General features: G+C 38.5%; 2 non-coding genes across 2 annotated transcripts; both read left to right on the top strand.

Moving 5' to 3' along the window:
* The first annotated feature begins 4280 nt into the window (after window positions 1-4280).
* On the top strand, window positions 4281-4386 carry LOC145618819 (small nucleolar RNA R71). Its single transcript, XR_014108057.1, has one exon. It is a non-coding gene; the product is annotated as a small nucleolar RNA R71 (small nucleolar RNA).
* Window positions 4387-24870: 20484 nt separating this feature from the next.
* Window positions 24871-24976, top strand: LOC145618707 (small nucleolar RNA R71). Its single transcript, XR_014107974.1, has one exon. It is a non-coding gene; the product is annotated as a small nucleolar RNA R71 (small nucleolar RNA).
* Window positions 24977-26003: the final 1027 nt, after the last annotated feature.

The raw sequence follows: 26003 nt of genomic DNA, 5'->3' as shown, positions 1-26003 counted from the left end.
AGGCAAGGTTGGAACACGTCCGAGATCTTGGCCTTGTTGGCAATGAACTCACTACCACCGGAGATGTCTTCCCACCAAGAATCTTGATCATAATCCGGGAAGATGAAGTGTTCAACGTTAATAATATCCCCATGGGGATCAAAATCCAAAGCAGCGTTGAACTCCTCCAAAGATTGGTAAAAAACTTGGTTGAATAATTGGAACCGCACTCTATATACCCCTCCAATGGGTACTAGCTCCAAGGTAGCCAAAAATTCCAAGGTTGGCTCCTTGTAAGTGCGGTAAGCATCGGCAATGAAAGTCCCCAATCTCAAGTTCAAAAGCAATGACCGCACATCATCATCAATCCCCAACTTCAACATATCGGGTTGAAAGTAATGGCGGGTTTGTTTGAGGGTTCTTTCATCTTTGAGATTTTGGTAGAAGGCTTTTTGTTTTTCTGTGAAATTTTTCTTCTTTGGAAGAGAGGTTGGAGGTCGAGTTTGAGTAGAAGATGGGTTGGAAGTACTAGGCCTAGAAGATGTACTAGGCCTAGAGGAGGTGCTTGGGCGAGGAGGCTCTTCGATGCTAACATCGGTTTTTCTCTTTTTGGTGAGTTTCTTGAGGTATTTAGACATTTTGAGAGGTATAAGAAATCACCAACAACCAATCAAGGAATCAACCAAAGAACCAAGAACACCACACCCAAATTCGACGCTTACTACCAAAATCACGAAACTTCCGATTTCACAATTTCTTTCAACCAAACCAAATCCAATCCAATCAATAATTCCAAAGTACCAAGAAAAATTCCTTTCAATCAATCCAAGACCAAAACACAAAGCCAATTCCAATATCACCACTTACTACCAACTTTCCAAATTTTCAACTTTCAAGAATTCAACCAAAATTGATGAAAATTGCTACAACATCAACAAACAACACAATGTCATGCAAAATCAATCAACAATTATCACTAATTCACAACCAAAATCAAGAACAATCATCAAAAATCACAAAATCAATACTACACTATTCATGCTCATACAAAATTGTAAATCATGCAAATTTATGATATAATTGACAAAATTAAAGCAAGGATTAGTGATTATACCATCAAAGAAGCAAGATAAACCAAGTTTGAGCAAGCAATTCCAACTTCACACAAAACCCCCAAATTTTCGGCCTCAATGTGTAGGAGAGAGAGTGAGTGAAATTTGGGTCAATTTGTGAGGAATTTGTAGTGTAGGAAGGTTTGTGAGTGATTTTGATTGAAAATGGAGTGATTTTAGTGAGGAATTAAGTGAATTTTGATGGTGAATGGGAGGTGAAATGGTGCGCACAAGTAGGGTTTGGGTGAAGGAATGCCGTGAGGGAGATAGAGGAATGGAGGAAATGAAGGGAAAAAGGAGAAAGAAGAAGATAAAGGCCGTCCAGCCCATGTGCGGCCGCACAGGGCTGGTGTGCGCCCGCACAAGCCCTGTGTGCGGCCGCACATACTGTGCCGTATCCTTCCTTCTTTTTTTCTCAAAAATTTGATACTTACTGCCTATTTGGGTGCGCACATAAATCATGATGGTGATGAGGAACAACATAGGCAGTAGCAACAATTATTTTCAAAGTCCTCAAAGTTGAAAATTCATGTGCACACCTAAAAAATTCACCAAGTATCAATTTCCTCCATTATTCAAAATATGAATTTCCTATCTCACCTTTCTAAAAATTCTTACCCTTTTACCTTAAATTTCGATTGAAATCGAACAAAATATGATTTGTGCCATGAACACCTTCCATCCATCATGCAAGCTTGTTGAATTCCAATCCCACAAACGAACATCCTAAAAATCCAAATAAAGAGAAAAGTAAAAGAAAAGACAAAGTAATAAAAGAAACAAAAATGAGAAAAATCAAAAATCAAAGAGAAATGTTAGAAACTCCGGGTTGCCTCCCGGGAAGCGCTTGCTTAAGGTCCTAAGCTCGACCCTTCCTCCTAATCACGGAGGATCAAAGAACACCACCCTCTTCAAGGTGGTTGATAGAGCAAATTTTTCTTCAACCTTTGGCAACTTCTCATTGTTGCTTGATAAAACTCTCACAAACTTCTTTTCAAACTCTTCTTTTTCTTTCAACTTCTTCCTTTTTCTTGCCTTCTTAGAGTCACGAGCTTTTTCTTTTGCTCGACTTCAACATCCATTTTCATGGAAGCTTTCTCTTCCTCATAAGGATTATGTTTGAACCAATTTGGAAAACCAATATCTTTCTCATCCTTTGGCTCTTGAATCCCAAATTCTTCTTTACTAACAACATCAATACTTGCACAAGCATCATCAACAAACTCAAAAACATTGTTAGTGGAAGAATCAACCATGCATATATCATTGATGGAATGAGAAAGACTAGCACATGCAATATCTTGAACACAAGACAAAGACTCATGCATAGGCTTCAACTTAAATCTCTCTTCTAAATTCCCACACCTTAAAGTAATTTAACCTCCTTTGACATCTATTAAAGCTCCCGAGGTAGCTAAGAAAGGCCTCCCTAAGATGATTGGAATATGTTCATCTTCCTCAATCTCTAGAACAACAAAATCCTTAAGGGGACATCATCAATTCTTCCCTTAGGTAGCTTAATAGAACGGTCGGCCAATTGAAGTGTTATCTTGGATGGTTGAAGCTCACCAAGATCAACCCGCTTAAAAACCGAGTAAGGCATAATGCTAACACTAGCACCAAGGTCACACAAAGCATTTTTAAAAAGCATTTCCTTAATTTGACAAGGGATTGAAAAATTCCCCGGATCTTCCATCTTCCTTCGGAGTTCACCATGGATAAGAGCACTAAAGCACTTCCCTCCATCCACCGAACTACCCTCATCAACATCCTCTCTCTCATTTAAGATCTCCTTAACAAACTTGGAGTATTTAGGCATGTCGGGAATTGGTTCGGTAGGGGGTGTAGAATCATGAACATCCTTAAAGGCTTCAAGGAAGATCGGGAATTCTCTCCATCTCACTCATCCTTTCATCAACACACTCTTCTCTTTTGTCAACCTCACAAAAGAATTCCTTAGATTCAACTTTTTCCTCTTCATTCTCCTCAGCAACACACTCATCTCTTTCCTCCTTTGACCAAGAAACTCCCTCATCAACATCAAATCCACCACTAGTGGCTATAGAGTACACGGGTTTCTTTGGTTCAACACCTTGGGAAGGCAAAGATGAAGGACTAGCAAAATCCTTAATTGTGCTTGCTAATTGAGTAATTTGAGTTTCAAGCATCTTATTGTGAGTCATCATCTCATTGAATTTCTTATCACTAACCGCCATATAGGTGTTAATGATCTTAGTTTGATTATCAATCAACTCTTCCAAGGTTGTCTTAGGAGAAGAAGGTTGTGAATAGGAATTTTCATTTTGAGTCTTTGGAGCAAAACCGGGTGGGGGACCTCTTTGAGCATTGTTTTGAAAATTTCCCCTTCCTTGGTTGTTCCAATTACTCCTATTTTGATTTGAACCATAACCTTGATTATGGTTACCACCACCATGATTATGGTTTCCATTACCTTGGTTATGATTCACATAACCTTGGTTTTGATTACCATAATTATGATTTTGATTACCATAATTTTGGCCTTGCTTTTGGCTACTATAACCTTGGTTATTGTTACCACGAGAACCTTGATTCCCTTGGTTCCTTTAACCACCGTTATGATTATAGTTGTTAAAGTTGCCTTGGTTTTGGAAATTCCTATTCCATTGGCCTTTTTGGTTATCAAACCTTTGAACATTGTTGTTTGACACAAAATTGACATGTTCACATTCATTGTCAAACTCATCAACACATTCATTAGGACAAGCACTAGAATCATGATCATACGATCCACATGCATCACAAAACAAGCAACCCAAAGGCATATTATTTGAAGAGGGAGGAGGTTGAGAGTTAGAAGGAGTACCTCTCCCCTTAAATTGGGAGGGAAGATTGGAAGCTTGAGAAGAGGTAGAAGTGCTCTCCAACTTAGCCTTGATTGCGGTGACCTCCTTTCCTAAATTTGTCATTTGAGAGGAAAGGTTGTTGATTGCATTGAGATGGTCCACCGAATACAATGAAGATTGTTTGCTTGAAGAGTCTCTCTCCCCATCTTGCCAATCCCTATAATATGTCACCACATCCTCAATGATGTCCACAACTTCTTCCTCGGTTTTGTTCATGATAGGGCCCCCGGCCCCTCCATCAAGGCATGATTTGCCTTGGGGACTTAAACCGCCATAGAAGATTTGGATCACTTGGTATGTGGGGATTCCATGATGAGGACACTCCCTTTGATACTCTTTAAATCTCTCCCATGCTTCATAGAGACTTTCATTTGGCCTTTGCTTGAACCCTTGAATCAAGGCTCTTGCCTCCGCCGTCTTCTTTTGGGGATAGAAACGGGACAAGAAAGCCTTTGTAACATCATCCCAAGTTCTCAAGGAGTTGGGCTTCACCTCCTTGTCTAGCCACTCCAAAGATCTTCCTATTAGAGAGAAGGGGAACAACTTGAGGCGGATGAATTCTTGAGAGACCCCATTGACTTTGATAGTGTTGCAATATTTTTCAAATTCTTTCAAATGGTTCAATGGGCTTTCATTTTTAGCCCCACTAAATTGCCTTCTCTCGATCAAGGTGATCATTGCCGGACGGATTTCGAAGTCATTTGCCGGGGTAGTTGGTGGAGCAATTCCACTTTCAAATCTATATGCCCCGGGCACTCCAAGCTCCTTCAAGGCTATTCTAGGATGTTCACCCATTCCTTGTTCTTCTTGAATTTCTTCTTCACTCGAAGAGCTATAAGCCAAAGATCTAATATCCACTCTTCTTCTTGAAATAGTCCTTTCTATTTCCGGATCAAGGGGAACAAGGGGACGATCACGGGTTCTATGCATGCAAAACTCACACAAAAATGTTAGTAGCACGGCTACAAATGTAGCCTAGAGAAACAAAATCTTTTTGTATTTTATCAAAAATGAAATAGACTCAAAAACAACATACACTCAAGCACCATTCCCCGGCAACGGCGCCATTTTGATGTGGCTAGGAATGGTAGGTCGTTGGGCTACCACCTTGCCCTATCAAACAATATTTATATGCTTAACCAACCCCTAATAGTCTAGCGGCAAGTCAAGGTCGAATCCCAAGGGAATGATGTTAAGTGCACGAAGTCTAGATTAAGCTATTTCGGAAACAAAAGGGGTTTGAAGTAGGACTAGGTCTAAACTAGGTATGCAAACTTGTATTTAATCAATCTAAAACACTAGGGCAATGGATCCACATACATTCACAATGGAATTGGTAATTTGGGAGGTCAAACCGACTAAATCAATCGATCTGAGGTAAAACTATCATGTATCCAAAAGAGCATGCTAAGGTGGTTCACCTAGAGGTCTAACTAGCGTCAACTATGCTAAACACTAACTAGGGAACATAACAAAGCACCTCAATCGTGAAATTACAAGTCTACTAATCAATTGTCCGTGTCATAGCATACTTACAATGCAATCTAGTGTATTAATCAAAGATGGCCAAACCTTAATTAATCACACACATGCACATGAAAAATCAACCAATTTAATCATATCATCAACTCCATCAATTATCCCCAAATTACACTATTCCATCATTCATGCATGCTTCACCATCTCCCTAGCTAGAGAACTACTCACTAGCCATAGAAATGGAGATCAAAACTACAACATTCATCAAATTAATCATCAACATGCTTGAATTCAAAGATTAAACCAACAATCAATCAAAATCAATTAAAATTCATTCAATAACCAAATCAATCATCAATAACATGAAAAACTAATGAAATCAACTAAAATCAAACTTGAATTGAGATTAAGAAGAAGATCCTTACAAAACTTTGATCAAAAGATCAAATACAATGATGAATACTTGAACAAACACCAAAGATCATGAGTTTCTCTCTCTAGTTCTTGAGTTTCTCTCTCTAAAAATTCTCCAAAAACTAACTATCTAATTCAATCTAAAACTTCCTTTCTAAAAATAGGTAGAAATAACTATATATACAAGGAGGAGGTCGGTAAAGACGCCCAAAAATAGACCCTCGTAAGTGCGGGCGCTCGGAGGAGCGAGAAAGGCACGCACGGGACATACCCAGGCATGTGCGCCCGCACGTGCCTGGTGTGCGGCCGCACACTCCCTGTGTGCGCCCGCACGTTCCTGGGTTTCCTCCCCTTCTTCTCTTCGTCCTAGCTCAAGTGATGCACGCACCTAGGATGATGATGATGGAGGACAAGGTGGGCAGAAACTTTCTTGAACTTCTTGAAGAATGAAAGCCATGAATAAGGCATAAACAAAGCCTTGAAGCTTGCCCCTTGGATCCACCTTTGACTTGAAACTTCTTGCACCTTCTCTAGGCATAAAAGCAATGAAAAATCGTGGAGAGGAGGCTCGGGAATTCTTGGACAATCGATTACCACCTACAAGCACAAGATAAAAAACAAGTAAAAGAGAAAAATAACAAATAAACTAGAAAAAGACATGAAAAAGAGAAATAAACTACAAAAAGCATAAAATGAGGAAAACAAGAATAAAACCAAGGAAAACTAAAGAAAAGAGAGATAAAATGAAATAAAAATCATCCAAAAAGAAACCAAATGAGTGCCAAAAATGTCACTCATCAGAAAACTATCGTTTGTCCCTAATCTTGAATATGTGTTGACTATTACCACTATTCCAAGCACTCCACCCCCCCCCCCCCCACGACCTATCCCCAAGTGGTTGATCCTTATTATTAACTCATGTTTGGTATGATACTTCCTCCGTTCCACAAATATTGCAACATTTACCATTTTAGAATGTTTCATAAATATTGCAACAATTCCTTATTTGCACAACGGGTAACTAAGAGGCTCATCATAAAAAGGAAAAAGCTAATCAACAAATATTAGAAAATTTTCTGATTGAAACTCAGCAGGAACAAAGTAAACTTGATTTTATGAAATCCAGTTGATTCAATACAGATTTCATACTCAAATTTAGACTCATCAATCAATTAAATCATGAAATTAACAACATGAATCAAACCCATCAGTTATACTGAAGCAACAAATCCAGCAAAACCTTCAATTTTTCCACAAATCACCCAATTAAGAAGATTTAATAATCCATATAATTAAGAACAAATTGAGCTAAAATTAGTGAAATTTGGGTATCCCAATACCTCATTTGCGCTTGTTATCTCTTCAAAATCAATCACTTCGCTTCTTTTGCAGCAGCTGGGAATCCCAACTCCAATCTTCTGAATTTTTTTTATCTTCTTGCTGTATTGTAATCAATTAAAAGGGTTAAAACCAAAATTTAAACAAGAAAAATCAACAAAAGTGGAGTACCAGATTCATCCAAACGATCGAGAAGCTAGCCCCCTCGAGACGAAGATTTCCATCGGTTGATGAAGTCAGATCTTGATGAGTTACTCCCCTAAAAAACAAAAAGATGATATTTAATCACATTGGGCTATATTTAACAATCCAATTTTCCACAAACAAAATAATCAGCAAGAATCTCAATCACATTGACATAACTAAACAATGACGTGGGGAAAACTAGGTCGTTGGGCTAGTTGTGTGAGGTGGAGATGGAGGTAGTTGTTTGATGGAGTTGTTGGTGTTGCGGGGTGGTGTAGGCTGGAGGTACGTGGCTGGGCAGTAGGGGAAGTGAGGGGCAGGGGAAATAAGGAAGGAGTTCCTGCCTGTTGTCATCACCATCACCATCATCACCATGATGGTGACGACGACCCAAGTGAGCAGTAGCTATCATCAATTTGAACTTCGAACCAACACCTACAAACGCACATAAAACCGAGGAATAAAAATAAAGTAAAATAAAACTAAAACCGACAAATAAAGTAGAAGAAATAAAATGAAAAATAAAATAATAAAGGAAGGAAAAATATAATAAAATGAAAATAAAATAAAGTAAGGAAAATGAAATAAAAATAAAATAAAATAAAACTAAAATAAAATAAAACTAAATCTATAAAATCTAAAATAGAGAGAAAACAACTAAAATAAAGAAAATAAAAGAAATAAAGGAGAAAATACTATAAAATCATAGAAAGGTAGAAAAGAGAGAAAAAGCATAAAACCGAGATACCCAAGATAAGGGAGTGCACGTTCCAAGATACCCAAGGTTGATTGAAACATAAATATGCTAAGCATAGGAACTAGCTTCACAATCCACTTTCATCCCAAACGATCTTACCGCGTTCTTCCTTATAGCTTCAAATCGACCTCTAATGAGCATCCCATTGATTCAACGAAGGAACCGGAAAAAGAGAATTTTTAGGCTACTCGACATCTTGACTTTTGCATTCCCTCTCCCTATTCCTAAAACTCACATTCCTCTCTACCAATGAATGACTCAACCATTTAGGTCAAAAGGTCTTTCCCCAAGGTTGTAAAGTAAGGCAATAAGGGTGAAGGTAGGCTAAAAATTTGAAATTTGGTGGTTTTCCTAAAAGTGAAGCAAAGAACGGCCAATTCTTAGAATCACAATCAAGTAGACACCGATCCAAACAAAAATACTCACACCCCCAAGCTTATTCAAAGCTATAAACCACAAACATATACACAAAAAGCGTGAGAACGCTTCCCCGCAAGCATAAATGGAGCATTGTCCTCAATGCTCAAAAAGGGAGAAAACTCACATCAAAATATTTTTGGATTTTTTCATATTTCACTTTTTTTTTTCTTTTTTTTTATTAGTGCTTTGTCCTTGACTCTTTTAACTTTGAACGGCTATTTCGATTTTGCACTTATTTGTCCATGCCTTTTGTAATGTAGGACGACTTTTATTCAAACTCATTTGCAATTATTCAAAAATAAGAAATAACACAATCTTGCTATCATAAGAACCGAACATTTCAACTTCTCCACCACAAACTCCATCAAGAATGATCAATTGCTTCACAAAAACCAAGAAAGAAAGAAAAATGAAACAAAAGGCCAAAGATCTAAAGATGTGGCTTGAAAAGAACGTATAAGGCTCAAATGGTTTCAAGAAGGCAAATGTAAACCCAAAAATAAAGAAAAAAACAAACTATCCTAAAAAAGAAAAATACCACCCCGAAAAAGGTGCCTTTTTCCTCCCTAAACGGTTCGGTCTCGGATTCAAGATCTATGAGTCAAGGTTCAAGATTAGGTTTGCAAAAAGTCAAGGATCCATGCCGCTCATACAAGTATAGGCAGAAGACTTGAAAAACAAAGAACTCACACGGATGTAGCAAAAACTCACTATTGGCGTCAAATCGACTATAGGAAGCAACTACCAAACATGCCACAAACAAGTAGAATCCGGTTTCATGTTCCCACTAGTTCTAACCAACTACCTTAGCATGCTTTATCCTAGAATCAACCAAGCGTACTCTCAAACCGTGCACACCATTACCATTTAGGAAGAAGAGCATTCAATTATACAAGTGCAAATGTTATTATGTCCAAAACAAGAACAAAACAAAACACATTGCAAATTTTCCTTGATAGAAACAAAAATCTTTTTGGAGTTTTTCAAAATATAAGAAACATGGAAAAGCATATACAAAGGTGCATAACACATAAGAATCAACATTCCACCAAACATGATAGAATACCCTCCCCCAAGCTTGAATGAGACAATACACTCAAACATAAATCATATAATCCATGCGAGGGGAAAACAAGGAGATTTATCCAACAAACCAACATATGTCCAACATGCCATCATCCACTAGAGAAAGGGCAAGGAAAGATATTATCGGATTTGAGGTGGGTGTAAATACCCGCAAATGACCCAATTTAAACCTTTCAAAGCTAATTTCTCAAGAATTAAACCTTGTCTCCATATGCTCGCAAAGATAGGAGTCAACCTTCCTTGATTCTTAATCCAAATCGAAGCACCAAAGTATATCAAGTCATGTACCTAGCAAAAGGCACACAAAAATTTCCATGAGAGAAAATCTATTCTAAAAAGAAAAAGAAAATCTAATCTAAAACACGGGTTACTTCCCGAGAAAGGCTTGCTTAAGGTCCAAGCTTGACCGCTCTAGTAAAATAATATTGCAACGATCGCAAGAGCTTGTCAAATGCACTACTACACATTTCATAAGATAGAATGTAGGCAAATGACGGAAGAAAAACGTGCAACAAGATCATTGCACGCAAGTGAGAAGGGAGGTGCCAAAAGAAAGAAGAAGAAGGATCAAAAGGAAAAACAAGAAAATAAGAAGAAGAAGGGGGAAAAGAAAAAGAAAAAGGCAAATCCTCCTCACTAGGATATTTTGGGGTGGCAACATCACCCTCTTCCTCAATTTGAGACAAATGATCCACATGCACATCCTCATAGACAAAAGGATCCCCAATGGGCTTACCAACAAAGGAAGGGAGAAAAATAGGGCAATAGGGGATGTGGTCAAACTTTGTAGAGAAAGGGGTATGAGAAATAGGTAAAGGGTTCGCGACTCCCTCAACACAAGGTCTCTCATCGCCAATGAGGGCATGAAAATCAATCATAGAATCCTCAAAAGAAGAACACTCATGATCACCATCTCCCTCAAACATCCAACTCCCAAGAGGAACCACATAATCTCCTCCACTACCTTCATGAACAATAGCTCCCTCAACTTCCTTAAAGCCTAGAGTCTCAAAACCATGCATGAATGGAGGCAAATTCACTTCAAATTCATCTCTCTCCCATGAAGCTTTCTTAATCAACTTATTTAAAAGGCTATGGCTATTCCTTATGCACTCAATAAACACATTTGACATAACCTCAAACGAGTCCAAATACTCATGGATAGAAGAGTCACATTCATACATTTGAGATTCATTACAATGGGTGGGAGGGTTGGGAATTTCAAATTCAACGCTCTCTTCGTTCACAACTCCTTCACCATCACTCATATGCTCACCAAAGGTATCCTCACACACTCTTGGTTGCTCAAAATCAACATCATCATCCTCAACACACACATTGGATTTGTTATTTTCACACACAAGCATCAAAGATGACAATTGGCTTTTTAGCTCTTCATTTCTCCTTCTTTCCTCCTCAAAACGCTCCTCACTCTTTTTCATCATCTCCAATTGATTTCTCAAACAATTAAGAGTAGACTCCATTTTAGGCCCAAGATCATCACTAAGCTCAACATGCCTAATTCGAGTTTCCAAGGTAGCAATAAGAGATTCAAAAGATGTAGGAGATTGAGGTTCAACAAAAGAAGAAGAAGTACAACCAAGATTGGAAGAATCAATATTGAAATCATGAGCATGTACATCACATTGGGGGGTGGGGGCAAAATCAAGAACATGAGATTCATTATCAAGGGAACGAAGCACATCACAAGAAGGCATGGTAAATAATGAAGAATATTGAAACACACCATTAGCATCAACTTGAGCATGTACTCCATTATCATGAAGAAAAGGGGAAATAGAGTTAAAATCATGTGTTCTAGGTTCACTAATGGGATCATGTGACAAATCATGGGAAATCATGCTAGCATAAGAAGAATCAAGACAATGCACATCAATATTAGGATCATGATTACCCCTATTATAAACATCCCTAGCAAACCAAACATAAAAATCCCAAGCATCATCAATTGACAATGCTCTAAATTCACCATTGTGCATGCATTCAACTTTATCCCTTGTTTGCTCATTCAAACCAAAATAACAAATCTCACAAGCCTCCCAAAGGCTACTACAATTACAATCAAGAAATCCCTCTAGTATATTTAAATATTCACAAAAAGGCTCATTGTCAAATTGAGGAAATGAGAGACATGCCATTTTATATAAAGCAAACAAAAGAAATCAAATAAAAGAAAACTATAAACAAAGACCTAGACTCAAGCAATCAAAAACACTCAAACATAGACACCGTTCCCCGGCAACGGCGCCATTTTGACGTGGGGAAAACTAGGTCGTTGGGCTAGTTGTGTCAGGTAGAGATGGAGGTCGTTGTTTGATGGAGTTGTTGGTGTTGCGGGGTGGTGTAGGCTGGAGGTACGTGGCTGGGCAGCAGGGGAAGTGAGGGGCAGGGGAAATAAGGAAGGAGTTCCTGCCTGTTGTCATCACCATCACCATCATCACCATGATGGTGACGAAGACCCAAGTGTGCAGTAGCTATCATCAATTTGAACTTCGAACCAACACCTACAAACGCACATAAAACCGAGGAATAAAAATAAAGTAAAATAAAACTAAAACCGACAAATAAAGTAGAAGAAATAAAATGAAAATGAAAATAATAAAGGAAGGAAAAATATAATAAAATGAAAATAAAATAAAGTAAGGAAAATGAGATAAAAATTAAATAAAATAAAACTAAAATAAAATAAAACTAAATCTATAAAATCTAAAATAGAGAGAAAACAACTAAAATAAATAAAATAAAAGAAATAAAGGAGAAAATACTATAAAACAATAGAAAGGTAGAAAAGAGAGGAAAAACGTAAAACCGAGCATTTATTGAGCAAGAAAGCAATGAAAAGAGGACAAAAAGGACCTAAATGCTCATCAAATGTGTGCCATTTATGACACACATCAAACAACTAGTGTGTAGCCCGGGCGTTGCACCGGATTACTACTTTTAACTATTTTTAATGACATAATGTTGGTAAAAAAAAAAAGACCTAACATTGTCTTAATTTTGTTGAATCTATTCGTTTTTATTAATTTTTCTCTACGCTTTATAATTATTTATGTGTTTACTTAAACATATAGTAATTTATGTGTGTATAAATGACATGAGTTACTATTGGTTAAGATGGTAAGAATGTGATCTCATATACATGAGGTCACATGTTCGAATCTTATGGGATGTTTTTTTCTCAATAATGACATGAAATCATTGCTACAATGCTAGTGGTGATGTGGCATAAGTGCAGTGATGTGGCACAATATTAGTGTAGATCTACATGGAACATAAACGTTTTTAGGAACGCTTTTTAATATATAAGTATAGATTCAATCACCCAAACTCCACAATTCACACCAAAACAATTGACGATCAAACCAAGATTCAAATACCTAATCAAAGGAAGAGGATTCCAAAGACCAATATTCCCATCAATAAGACCACCAGCAATCCAAGCACATAAAAAAGAACTTACGACATGCCCAATACAAATTCCCAATACTCTATATTAAGCATTTCAAGCACACAAATTGCAAAAATAATTGTCAATCATCAAGCAAAAGAACTTACGACATGCCCAATACACGAGAGTAGAAATCCAAGATCACTTTCGGGTCCTTAATTCGAAACATCTAAAGAAAAATAAACCCAAAAATAAATCAAAAAACTCATAAATCAAACACAGTAACATCACAAATCAAATACAAAAATTCAAAAAAAAAAAGCTTGAATTATACACTTTGCTGCATGATATAACCCTTGGTAGCATCATCAGGTGTAGAATGAAGGCCAGGATTGTTTGAAACAGCCTCCTTGAGTTCCGATGATGCCACCGCCATTGATGAATTGACTGAAAATGATCGAATTCGATTTCTTTGCTGCAAAAAAAAAAAAAAAAAAAAAAAAAAAAAAAAAAAAAGATCAATTTACAAAAATTGGAATTGATAGTGAAATTTGAAATGAGGGCTTTGATTTTACAGAAGAATGATGATCATAATTGAACCTGGGTAAGATTAGAGAGGAGAGAGAAAGATGATGATGAAGTTAATTTAGCAGAGAATTGGAAGGGTCAGTGAATTGGCAGCATTGATGCACATGGTTTTTTTCAGGGCAAATCAGTCACAGCACTGTAGATAAGGAAATAATGGTAGAACAAATATAGGGGCAAATAGGTCAGTACACTATTCATAAGGATTTTGAGGATACGGGGCCCGGTGGAGAAAAGTCTTGCGACCTTATGGTATACATTATAGGGTGATATAATTACGTTTGGAACCATATATGACCCTTATATGTTGCACAAAAAAGGCATGGTAGGCTTCAGTTTACGAAATTGGTGCAAATTTGGAACGGGTAAACTGAACGTTTTAAGGCATATTGGATGGTTCCACCCACCAAATTAGACTCCCAGAGGGTATTAGGAACCACGTTAAACATCTCGACAATTTTTATTTTCGGGCTGAAAAAGGTCAAAAAATTCCAAAATTGAAGGCTATATCCACGCTTTTCAAGAAATTTTGAGGATACGGGGCCCAGTGGCGAAAAGTCTTGAGACCTTAGGGGACACATCTTAGAGTTATATAATGACGTTTGGAACCATATACGACCCTTATATGTTGCCATAAATGTCCGTGTTAGGCTTGAGGTCACGATATCGGTGCAAGTTGGGAACAAGTAAATTGACCGTTTTAAGGCATATTTGATGGTTCCACCCACTCAATTGGACTCCCGGAGGGTATTAGGAACCTTGGTAAACATCTCGGCAATTTTTATTTCGGGCGAAAAAAAGGACAAAAAAATCCTAAATTGAAGGCTATAATCTACGCTTTTTGAGGAATTTTGAGGTTACGGGGCCCGGTGGCGAAAAGTCTTGAGACCCTAGGGGATACATTTTAGGGTCATAAAATAACGTTTGGAACCATATATAACCCTTATATGCTGCCATAAATGTCCGTGATAGGCTTGAGGTCACGATATCGGTGCAAGTTTGGAACGGGTGAATTGACCGTTTTAAGGCATATTGGATGGTTCCACCCACTCAATTGGACTACCGGAGGGTATTAGGAACCATGATAAATATTTCGGCAATTTTTATTTCCGAGCGAAAAAAGGTCAAAAAATACCAAAAAAAGGCTATAATCCACGCTTTTTGAGGAATTTTCAGGTTACGGGTCCCGGTGGCGAAAACTCTTGAGACCCTAGGGGATACATCTTAGGGTCATATAATGACGTTTGGAACCATATATGACCCTTATATGTGGCCATAAATGTCCGTGGTAGGCTTGAGATCACGATATTGGTGCAAGTTTGGAACGAGTAAATTGACCGTTTTAATGCATATTGGATGGTTCCACCCACTCAATTGGACTCCCGGAGGGTATAAGGAACCATGGTTAACATCTCGGCAATTTTATGGATGTGGCTAGGAATGGTAGGTCATTGGGCTACCACCTTGCCCTATCAAACAATATTTATAGCTTAACCAACCCCTATTAGTGTAGCGGCAAGTCAAGGTCGAATCCCAAGGGATTGATGTTAAGTGCACGAAGTCTAGATTAAGCTATTTCGGAAACAAAAGGGGTTTGAAGTAGGACTAGGTCTAAACTAGGTATGCAAACTTGTATTTAATCGATCTAAAACACTAGGGCAATGGATCCACATACATTCACAATGGAATTAGTAATTTGGGAGGTCAAACCGACTAAGTCAATCGATATGAGGGAAAACTATCATGTATCCAAAAGAGCATGCTAAGGTGGTTCACCTAGAGGTCTAACTTGCGTCAACTATGCTAAACACTAACTAGGGAACATAACAAAGCACCTCAATCGTGAAATTGCCAGTCTACTAATCAATTGTCCGTGTCATAGCATACTTACAATGCAATCTAGTGTATTAATCAACGATGGCCAAACCTCAATTAATCACACACATGCACATGAAAAATCAACCAATTTAATCATATCATCAACTCCATCAATTATCCCCAAATTACACTATTCCATCATTCATGCATGCTTCACCATCTCCCTAGCTAGAGAACTACTCACTAGCCATAGAAATGGAGATCAAAACTACAACATTCATCAAATTAATCATCAACATGCTTGAATTCAAAGATTAAACCAACAATCAATCAAAATCAATTAAAATTCAATCAATAACCAAATCAATCATCAACAACATGAAAAACTAATGAAATCAACTAAAATCAAACTTGAATTGAGATTAAGAAGAAAATCCTTACAAAACTTTGATCAAAAGATCAAATACAATGATGAATTCTTAAACAAACACCAAAGATCATGAGTTTCTCTCTCTAGTTCTTGAGTTTCTCTCTCTAAAAATTCTCCAATAACTAACTATCTAATTCAATCTAAAACTTCCTTTCTAAATATAGGTAGAAATAACTATATATACAAGGAGGAGGTCGGTAAAGACGCCCAAAAATAGACCCTCGTAAGTGCGGGCGCTCGGAGGAGGGAGAAAGGCACGCACGGGACACACCCAGGCATGTGCGCCCGCACGTGCCTGGTGTGCGGCCGCACACGACCACTGTGCGGCCGCACACTCCCTGTGTGCGCCCGCACGTTCCTGGGTTTCCTCCCCTTCTTCTCTTCGTCCTAGCTCAAGTATGCACGTACCTGGGATGATGATGATGGAGGACAAGGTGGGCAGAAACTTTCTTGAATTTCTTGAAGAATGAAAGCCATGAATAAGGCATAAACAAAGCCTTGAAGCTTGCCCCTTGGATCCACCTTTGACTTGAAACTTCTTGCACCTTCTCTAGGCATAAAAGCAATGAAAAATCGTGGAGAGGAGGCTCGGGAATTCTTGGACAATCGATTACCACCTACAAGCAAAAGATAAAAAACAAGTAAAAGAGAAAAATAACAAATAAAGTAGAAAAAGACATGAAAAAGAGAAATAAACTACAAAAAGCATAAAATGAGGAAAACAAGAATAAAACCAAGGAAAACTAAAGAAAAAATAGATAAAATGAAATAAAAATCATCCAAAAAGAAACCAAATGAGTGCCAAAAATGTCACTCATCAAATTCCCCCAAGCTAAACTTTTGGTCGTCCTCGAGCAAAACAAAGCAAGGAAAAGAGAGGATGAAAATTTTATTAAAAAAAACGAAAAAGAAAGACACAAGAAAAGAATATACAGTAATACTCATTGTCGTAGGAATCACGGTTGTTTTTAGCTACAACAAGCCCTTTAAACCCCAAAGTCGCCTATGAGGACGAGTGAGGTCTCGTAAGGGTATCCTAAGAGTTTGACCCATAACTCTCAACCAAACATCAATGAGGCAAACCAAAGGATTAAAAGAATGAAAAATGAAAGAAAAACAAACTTTTACGAAATGAATCAACATAAAGATTATAAAGCAAATGAATGACAATCTTTCTCAAGTAGTTAAGGTATGCACGTTTCAAGATATCCAAGGTTGATTGAAACATAGGGTATGCTAGGCATAGGAACTAGTTATCACAATTCACTTTCATCCCAAACAATCTTACCGCGTTCTTTCCACTAGTCTCAAATCTCCCTTTAGTGAGTGTCCCAATGATTCCTCGAAGGAACCGGAAAAAGAAATATTTTAGGCTACTCGACATCTTGACTATGCATCCCCTTTCCTTAGGCAATGACCCATGATGCTCTCCCCCGAATAGTGACTCAACTATCTAGGTCAAAAGGTCTTTCCCCAAGGTTGTAACGTAAGGCATAAAGGGTGAAGGTAGGCTAAAAATTTAAAAATTTGGTGATATTCCTAAAAAGTGAAGCAAAAGGGTGATCAATCCTTAACACCACAATCAAGAAATTACCAAACAAAAACAACACCCCCCAAGCTTACTTGAAGCTATACTCACAAAAATATATACAAAAAGCGTACACGCTTCTCCCCCAAGCTAAAATGGAGCATTGTCCTCAATGCTTAGTAGGAGAAAAGAATACATCAAAATATTTTTGAATTTTTCACTTTTCACATTTTTTTGTTTTTTTTATAAAGTAATTGCAAACTCCTTGCCTTTTTTAACTTTGGACGGCGTTTACAACTTTTGCACTTATTTGTCCATGCCTTTTATAACATAGGACGGCTTTTACTCAAACTCAAATGCCATTATTCACAAAGAAATCAAAACACAATCTTGCTTTCATAAAAACCAAATTTCCAACTTAACCACCACAAACTTCATCTCAAAAGATCATATTGCTTCACAAAAATCAAGAAAAGTAAAAAAAAATGAAACAAAAGGCCAAATAACTAAAGATGTGGCTTGAAAAGAAGGGATTAGGCTCAAATGGTTGCAAGAAGGCAAATGTAAACCCAAAAATAAAAGAAAGTAGCAAAACAAAGTAAAAATGAAAATACCACCCCGAAAAATGTGCCTTTGTCCTTCCTAGATAGTTCGGTCTCGTGTTTGAGAATCATACATCAAGCTTTATTAGATTAGGTTTGCATAGTCAAGGATCCACGCCGCTCATACAAGGAATGTTGAAGGCTAGAAAAACAAGTAACCGCACAAGGATGTGGCAAAAACTCACTAATGGTGTCAAATCAACTATAGGAAGCAACTACCAACATACCACAAACAAGTAGAATCCGGCTTCATGATCCTCCTAGTTCAAACCAACTACCCTAGCATACACTATCCTAGGAAGAAAGTCAACCAAACATAGTCTGAAACCGTGCATACCTTTACAACCTAGGAAGAAAGTCATGCAAAAGACAAGTCCAATGTACAATGTTCATCTCAAAAGAAAAGAAATGAAAAACAATGCCTCAAAATCACATGAAAAACAAAAAGAAAAATAAAAGAAAATAAGAGAAAAAGGTAAAATAAAAGAAAGTAAAAGAAAAGAAAATGGAGACATAGGAAAGGAAAACATAGGAGAAAATCATGCAAAGGTCTAGAAAGCATGTTAAACACATAAAAATCCCAATCGACAAACAAGTGATCGATAGACAACAAAGTCACCGATCCCAAACACATTACGTGTTAACAAGCATCCAATCTCGAACCATTCAATTTCTCCTAAACTAATCCTATTCTATGCAACCAAATAAAATAAAGAGAAAAATAAGAAAGGTCTCACCGGGATTCCAAGCATAGCAAAATAAACGAAGCAATAAGAAACCACCTCGTAGCATTCCATATCCATAAGCTCTTCAAGGAAGCAAGTGAGAAAAAGAAATAAAAGAAACTATGAACAAAGAAAATGGTTAGTAACTTCAAAACAAAGAAAAGAAAACAACAAATAAAAGAAAATAAACAAAGCAAGAAATATATACAACTAAGGGGAAGAAAAAGCTAAGACTCACCAAAGAAAATAAAGAATAAAAGAAATAAAATCTAAATTAACTAAAGAACTACTCTAAATTACAAGATTTGGACTAAAGGGATTTGGATTGAGGGATTTGGATTTAAGGGAATATCAACAACAACATGTCAAGCAAAGCATCTCCACAAACAACAAACATCCAAGCGAATAGGGCAAACAAGCTAGCTACAAGGAAAGTAGCCTAGAGATCAAGAAAAGTGGGGAAACCAAAAAGAGGAAAGAAAATAAACATGCAAGCAACTAAGATATGTACACAACAACAACAAGATCACCGAGCAAGTTACTAGTTCCCCCAAGCTAGATAGAAAATACATCTCAACATCCCAAATCAAAACAAAGCAAGTATCAAAAATATAAGGGATGGAGGTAAAAAGCATGAGAAGCTAAAAGGGAACTAATAACTACTACCACCACCACCACTACTCCCACTAGGCCCGGCCCCATCGGGGTCTCTGTTGCGCTCGGGGTCATCGAAGGGATGAGGGTAAGGGTCCCATCCTCCGGTGTACCCATCGGGCCACCCATAATGCCCCTTGAAAAGATCTTGTTGCCAAGGAGCAAGAGGGGTGTAGCTATCGGGCAAAGTGAGCTCAAAAGGGTGGTTGGGATGGACATGGGGGTAGTTAGGATCCCCCCTATAGTCACTACCACCCGGAGCCTTGTAATCATAGTTACCATGCTCATCCTAATAATAGCGACGCTTGGTGTCGGGGTTAGGAGGCCCAGACCAATAAGGATGCCCAAACGAAGGTAGAGGACCTTGTTGGGGCGGGAAGTATGGATATTTAACCGGGGGAGTGATGTTCCCACGGTTAACTTCCATATCATAAAGTTGTTGTTGTTGTGAAAACATACCTTGTTGCACTTCTTGAATACCTCTAACTTGGTCATAGAGTGCCCCAAAGTCTTGATCATACATGCCATTAATGTGGATTTTCAATCCACTCATTTGCTCACTAAGAGCTCTCAAGTCATCATTGGCAAAAGCATGTTGCCCTTGCTCTTGTTCTTGCTCATGGGAAGCTTGTTGGAGAGGAGAGAAATGTTGTTGTTGTTGTTGTTGTTGATCTTGTTGTTCTTCTTCATCTTCTTCATCCTCCTCGGAATCAAAGTTGGGATGCCGGAAGGACCTTGGAACATGCCAAACATTGTTGGCAACCCTAGCCAAAGAAGTCAATCGAGGGTTAGGCAAGAAGCACCAATGCTCGTTTCCCCTTAGCCACTCATATCTCCCTTCGCTGAAACCCTTGGAGATAAATTGGATTTGGCCCAATTGTTGCATATCAAGATAGATGGAGGCCGCATCCCCTATCTCCCTACAAAATGGAAGATACTCATTGAGGCGAAGGCGAGTCACAAGCCTCGTCACCATACCCCCACAAGGGATCTCTCCCGACCTTCTCTTGCGGAGTTCCAAGCAATATTGGGCAAAGATGTAGCCCAAGTTCAACCGGCCCACAAACTCCGGGCGAGTAGAAAGCCAAAGTACCTTGAGCTCCAATTTGCTCAATTTCCCCATCTCTTGCTTGGGGAACAAGACATACCCCAATAGACGATGCACAACCCTAAGGCAAGTTTGGAACACGTCCGAGATCTTGGCCTTGTTGGCAATGAACTCACTACCACCGGAGATGTCTTCCCACCAAGAATCTTGATCATAATCCGAGAAGATGAAGTGTTCAACGTTAATAATATCCCCATGGGGATCAAAGTCCAAAGCAGCGTTGAACTCCTCCAAAGATTGGTCAAAAACTTGGTTGAATAATTGGAACCGCACTCTATATACCCCTCCAATGGGTACTAGCTCCAAGGTAGCCAAAAATTCCAAGGTAGGCTCCTTGTAAGTGCGGTAAGCATCGGCAATGAAAGTCCCCAATCTCAAGTTTAAAAGCAATGACCGCACATCATCATCAATCCCCAACTTCAACATATCGGGTTGAAAGTAATGGCGGGTTTGTTTGAGGGTTCTTTCATCTTTGAGATTTTGGTAAAAGGCTTTTTGTTTTTCTGTGAAATTTTTCTTCTTTGGAAGAGAGGTTGGAGGTCGTGTTTGAGTAGAAGATGGGTTGGAAGTACTAGGCCTAGAAGATGTACTAGGCCTAGAGGAGGTGCTTGGGCGAGGAGGCTCTTCGATGCTAACATCGGTTTTTCTCTTTTTGGTGAGTTTCTTGAGGTATTTAGACATTTTGAGAGGTATAAGAAATCACCAACAACCAATCAAGGAATCAACCAAAGAACCAAGAACACCACACCCAAATTCGACGCTTACTACCAAAATCACCAAACTTCCAATTTCACAATTTCTTTCAACCAAACCAAATCCAAACCAATCAATAATACCAATATACCAAGAAAAATTCCTTTCAATCAATCCAAGAGCAAAACACAAAGCCAATACCGAAATCACCACTTACTACCAACTTTCCAAAATTTCAACTCACAAGAATTCAACCAAAATTGATGAAAATTGCTACAACATCAACAAACAACACAATGTCATGCAAAATCAATCAACAATTATCACTAATTCACAACCAAAATCAAGAACAATCATAAAAAATCACAAAATCAATACTACACTATTCATGCTCATCCAAAAATGTAAATCATGCAAATTTATGATATAATTGACAAAATTAAAGCAAGGATTAGTGATTATACCATCAAAGAAGCAAGATAAACCAATTTTGAGCAAGCAATTCCAACTTCACACAAAACCCCCAAATTTTCGGCCTCAATGTGTAGGAGAGAGAGTGAGTGAAATTTGGGTCAAATTGTGAGGAATTTGTAGTGTAGGAAGGTTTGTGAGTGATTTTGATTGAAAAACGAGTGATTTTAGTGAGGAAATGAGTGAATTTTGATGGTGAATGGGAGGGTATGAGGTGCGCACAAGGAGGGTTTGGAGAGGAGAATGCCGTGAGCTTGAGGAAGAATGGAGGAAATGAAGGGAAAGAAGGAGAAAGAAGAAGAAATAAGGCCCGTCAGCTTTGTGCGGTCGCACAGCCCTGATGTGCGCCCGCACACGAGGTTTGTGCGCCCGCACAAGCCTTGTGTGCGGCCGCACATACTGTGCCGTATCCTTCCTTCTTTTTTTCCTCAAAAATTTGATACTTACTGCCTATTTGGGTGCGCACATGAATCATGATGGTGATGAGGAACAAGATAGGCAGTAGCAAAAATTATTTTCAAAGTCCTCAAAGTTGAAAATTCATGTGCACACCTCAAAAATTCACCAAGTATCAATTTCCTCCATTATTCAAAATATGAATTTCCTATCTCACCTTTCTAAAAGTTCTTACCCTTTTACCTCAAATTTCGATTGAAATCGAACAAAATATGATTTGTGCCATGAACACCTTCCATCCATCATGCAAGCTTGTTGAATTCCAATCCCACAAACGAACATCCTAAAAATCCAAATAAGAGAAAAGTAAAAGAAAAGACAAAGTAATAAAAGAAACAAAAATGAGAAAAAATCAAAAATCAAAGAGAAAGGTTAGAAACTCCGGGTTGCCTCCCGGGAAGCGCTTGCTTAAGGTCCTAAGCTCGACCCTTCCTCCAAATCACGGAGGATCAAAGAACACCACCCTCTTCAAGGTGGTTGATAGAGCAAATTTTTCTTCATTCTTTGGCAACTTCTCATTGTTGCTTGATGAAACTCTCACAAACTTCTTTTCAAACTCTTCTTTTTCTTTCAACTTCTTCCTTTTTCTTGCCTTCTTAGAGTCACGAGCCTTTTTCTTTGGCTCAACTTCAACATCCATTTTCATGGAAGCTTTCTCTTCCTCATGAGGATTAAGTTTGAACCAATTTGGAAAACCAATATCTTTCTCATCCTTTGGCTCTTGAATCTCAGATTCTTCTTTATTAACAACATCTATACTTGCACAAGCATCCTCAACAAACTCAAAAACATTGTTAGTGGAAGAATCAACCATGCATATATCATTTATGGAATGAGAAAGACTAGCACATGCAATATCTTGAACACAAGACAAAGACTCATGCATAGGTTTCAACTTAAATCTCTCTTCTAAATTCCCACACCTCAAAGTAATTTGACCTCCTTTGACATCTATTAAAGCTCCCGAGGTAGCTAAGAAAGGCCTCCCTAAGATGATTGGAATATGTTCATCTTCCTCAATCTCTAGAACAACAAAATCCACCGGAAAAACAAACTCTCCAATCTTTAAGGGGACATCATCAATTCTTCCCTTAGGAAGCTTAATAGAACGGTCGGCCAATTGAAGTGTTATCTTGGATGGTTGAAGCTCACCAAGATCAAGCCGCTTGAAAACCGAGTAAGGCATAATGCTAACACTAGCACCAAGGTCACACAAAGCATTTTCAAAAAGCATTTCCTTAATTTGACAAGGGATTGAAAAATTCCCCGGATCTTCCATCTTCCTTGGGAGTTCACCATGGGTAAGTGCACTAAAGCACTTCCCTCCATCCACCGAACTAACCTCATCAACATCCTCTCTCTCATCTAAGATCTCCTTAACAAACTTGGAGTACTTAGGCATGTCGGGGATTGGTTCGGTAGGGGGTGTAGAATCATGAACATCCTTGAAAGCTTCAAGGAATTTCCCAAATTGCTCATCCATTTTAAATCTCAAGTATTTTTGGGAATATGGAAGATCGGGAATTCTCTCCAACTCACTCATCCTTTCATCAACACACTCTTCTTTTTTGTCAACCTCACAAAAGAATTCCTTAGACTCAACTTTTTCCTCTTCATTCTCCTTAGCAACACACTCATCTCTTTCCTCCTTTGACCAAGAAACTTCCTCATCAAAATCAAATCCACCACTAGTGGCTATAGAGTACACGGGTTTCTTTGGTTCATCACCTTGGGAAGGCAACGATGAAGGACTAGCAAAATCCTTAATTGTGCTTGCTAATTGAGTAATTTGAGTCTCAAGCATCTTATTGTGAGTCATCATCTCATTGAATTTCTTATCACTAACCGCCATATCGGTGTTAATGATCTTGGTTTGATTATCGATCAACTCTTCCAAGGTTGTCTTAGGAGAAGAAGGTTGTGAATAGGAATTTTCATTTTGAGTCTTTGGAGCAAAACCGGGTGGGGGACCTCTTTGAGCATTGTTTTGAAAATTTCCCCTTTGATTCACATAACCTTGGTTTTGATTACCATAATTATGATTTTGATTACCATAATTTTGGCCTTGATTTTGGCTACTATAACCTTGGATATTGTTACCACGAGAACCTTGATTCCCTTGGTTCCTATAACCACCATTATGATTATAGTTGTCAAAATTGCCTTGGTTTTGGTAATTCCTATTCCATTGGCCTTTTTGATTATCAAACCTTTGAACATTGTTGTTTGACACAAAATTGACATGTTCACATTCATTGTCAAACTCATCAACACATTCATTAGGACAAGCATTAGAATCATGATCATACGATCCACATGCATCACAAAACAAGCAACCCAAAGGCATATTATGTGAAGAGGGAGGGGGTTGAGAGTTAGAAGGAGTACCTCTCCCCTTAAATTGGGAGGGAAGATTGGAAGCTTGAGAAGAGGTAGAAGTGCTCTCCAACTTAGCCTTGATTGCGGTGACCTCCTTTCCTAAATTTGTCATTTGAGAGGAAAGGTTGTTGATTGCATTGAGATGGTCCACCGAATACAATGAAGATTGTTTTCTTGAAGAGTCTCTCTCCCCATCTTGCCAATCCCTCTAGTATGTCACCACATCCTCAATGATGTCCACAACTTCTTCCTCGGTTTTGTTCATGATAGGGCCCCCGGCCCCTCCATCAAGGCATGACTTGCCTTGGGGACTTAAACCGCCATAGAAGATTTGGATCACTTGGTATGTGGGGATTCCATGATGAGGATACTCCCTTTGATACTCTTTAAATCTCTCCCATGCTTCATAGAGACTTTCATTTGGCCTTTGCTTGAACCCTTGAATCAAGGCTCTTGCCTCCGCCGTCTTCTTTTGCGGATAGAAACGGGACAAGAAAGCCTTTGTAACATCATCCCAAGTTCTCAAGGAGTTGGGCTTCACCTCCTTGTCTAGCCACTCCAAAGATCTTCCTATTAGAGAGAAAGGGAACAACTTGAGGCGGATGAATTCTTGAGAGACCCCATTGACTTTGATATTGTTGCAATATTTTTCAAATTCTTTCAAATGGTTCAATGGGCTTTCATTCTTAGCCCTACTATATTGCCTTCTCTCGATCAAGGTGATCATTGCCGGACGGATTTCGAAGTCATTTGCCGGGGTAGTTGGGGGAGCAATTCCACTTTCAAATCTATATGCCCCGGGCACTCCAAGCTCCTTCAAGGCTATTCTAGGATGTTCACCCATTCCTTGTTCTTCTTGAATTTCTTCTTCACTCGAAGAGCTATAAGCCAAAGATCTAATATCCACTCTTCTTCTTGAAATAGTCCTTTCTATTTCCGGGTCAAGGGGAACAAGGGGAAGATCACGGGTTCAATGCATGCAAAACTCACACAAAAATGTTATTAGCACGGCTACAAATGTAGCCTAGAGAAACAAAATCTTTTTGTATTTTATCAAAAATGAAATAGACTCAAAATCAACATACACTCAAGCACCATTCCCCGGCAACGGCGCCATTTTGATGTGGCTAGGAATGGTAGGTCGTTTGGCTACCACCTTGCCCTATCAAACAATATTTATAGCTTAACCAACCCCTATTAGTGTAGCGGCAAGTCAAGGTCGAATCCCAAGGGAATGATGTTAAGTGCACGAAGTCTAGATTAAGCTATTTCGGAAACAAAAGGGGTTTGAAGTAGGACTAGGTCTAAACTAGGTATGCAAACTTGTATTTAATCGATCTAAAACACTAGGGCAATGAATCCACATACATTCACAATGGAATTGGTAATTTGGGAGGTCAAACCGACTAAGTCAATCGATATGAGGGAAAACTATCATGTATCCAAAAGAGCATGCTAAGGTGGTTCACCTAGAGGTCTAACTAGC

The sequence above is a fragment of the Chenopodium album genome, chromosome 26 (genome assembly GCF_948465745.1).
Source record: "Chenopodium album chromosome 26, dcCheAlbu1.1, whole genome shotgun sequence".
Lineage (NCBI taxonomy): Eukaryota > Viridiplantae > Streptophyta > Magnoliopsida > Caryophyllales > Amaranthaceae > Chenopodium > Chenopodium album.
Note: the sequence above shows the minus strand (reverse complement) of the source record. Positions and strands in the feature narration are given on the sequence as shown.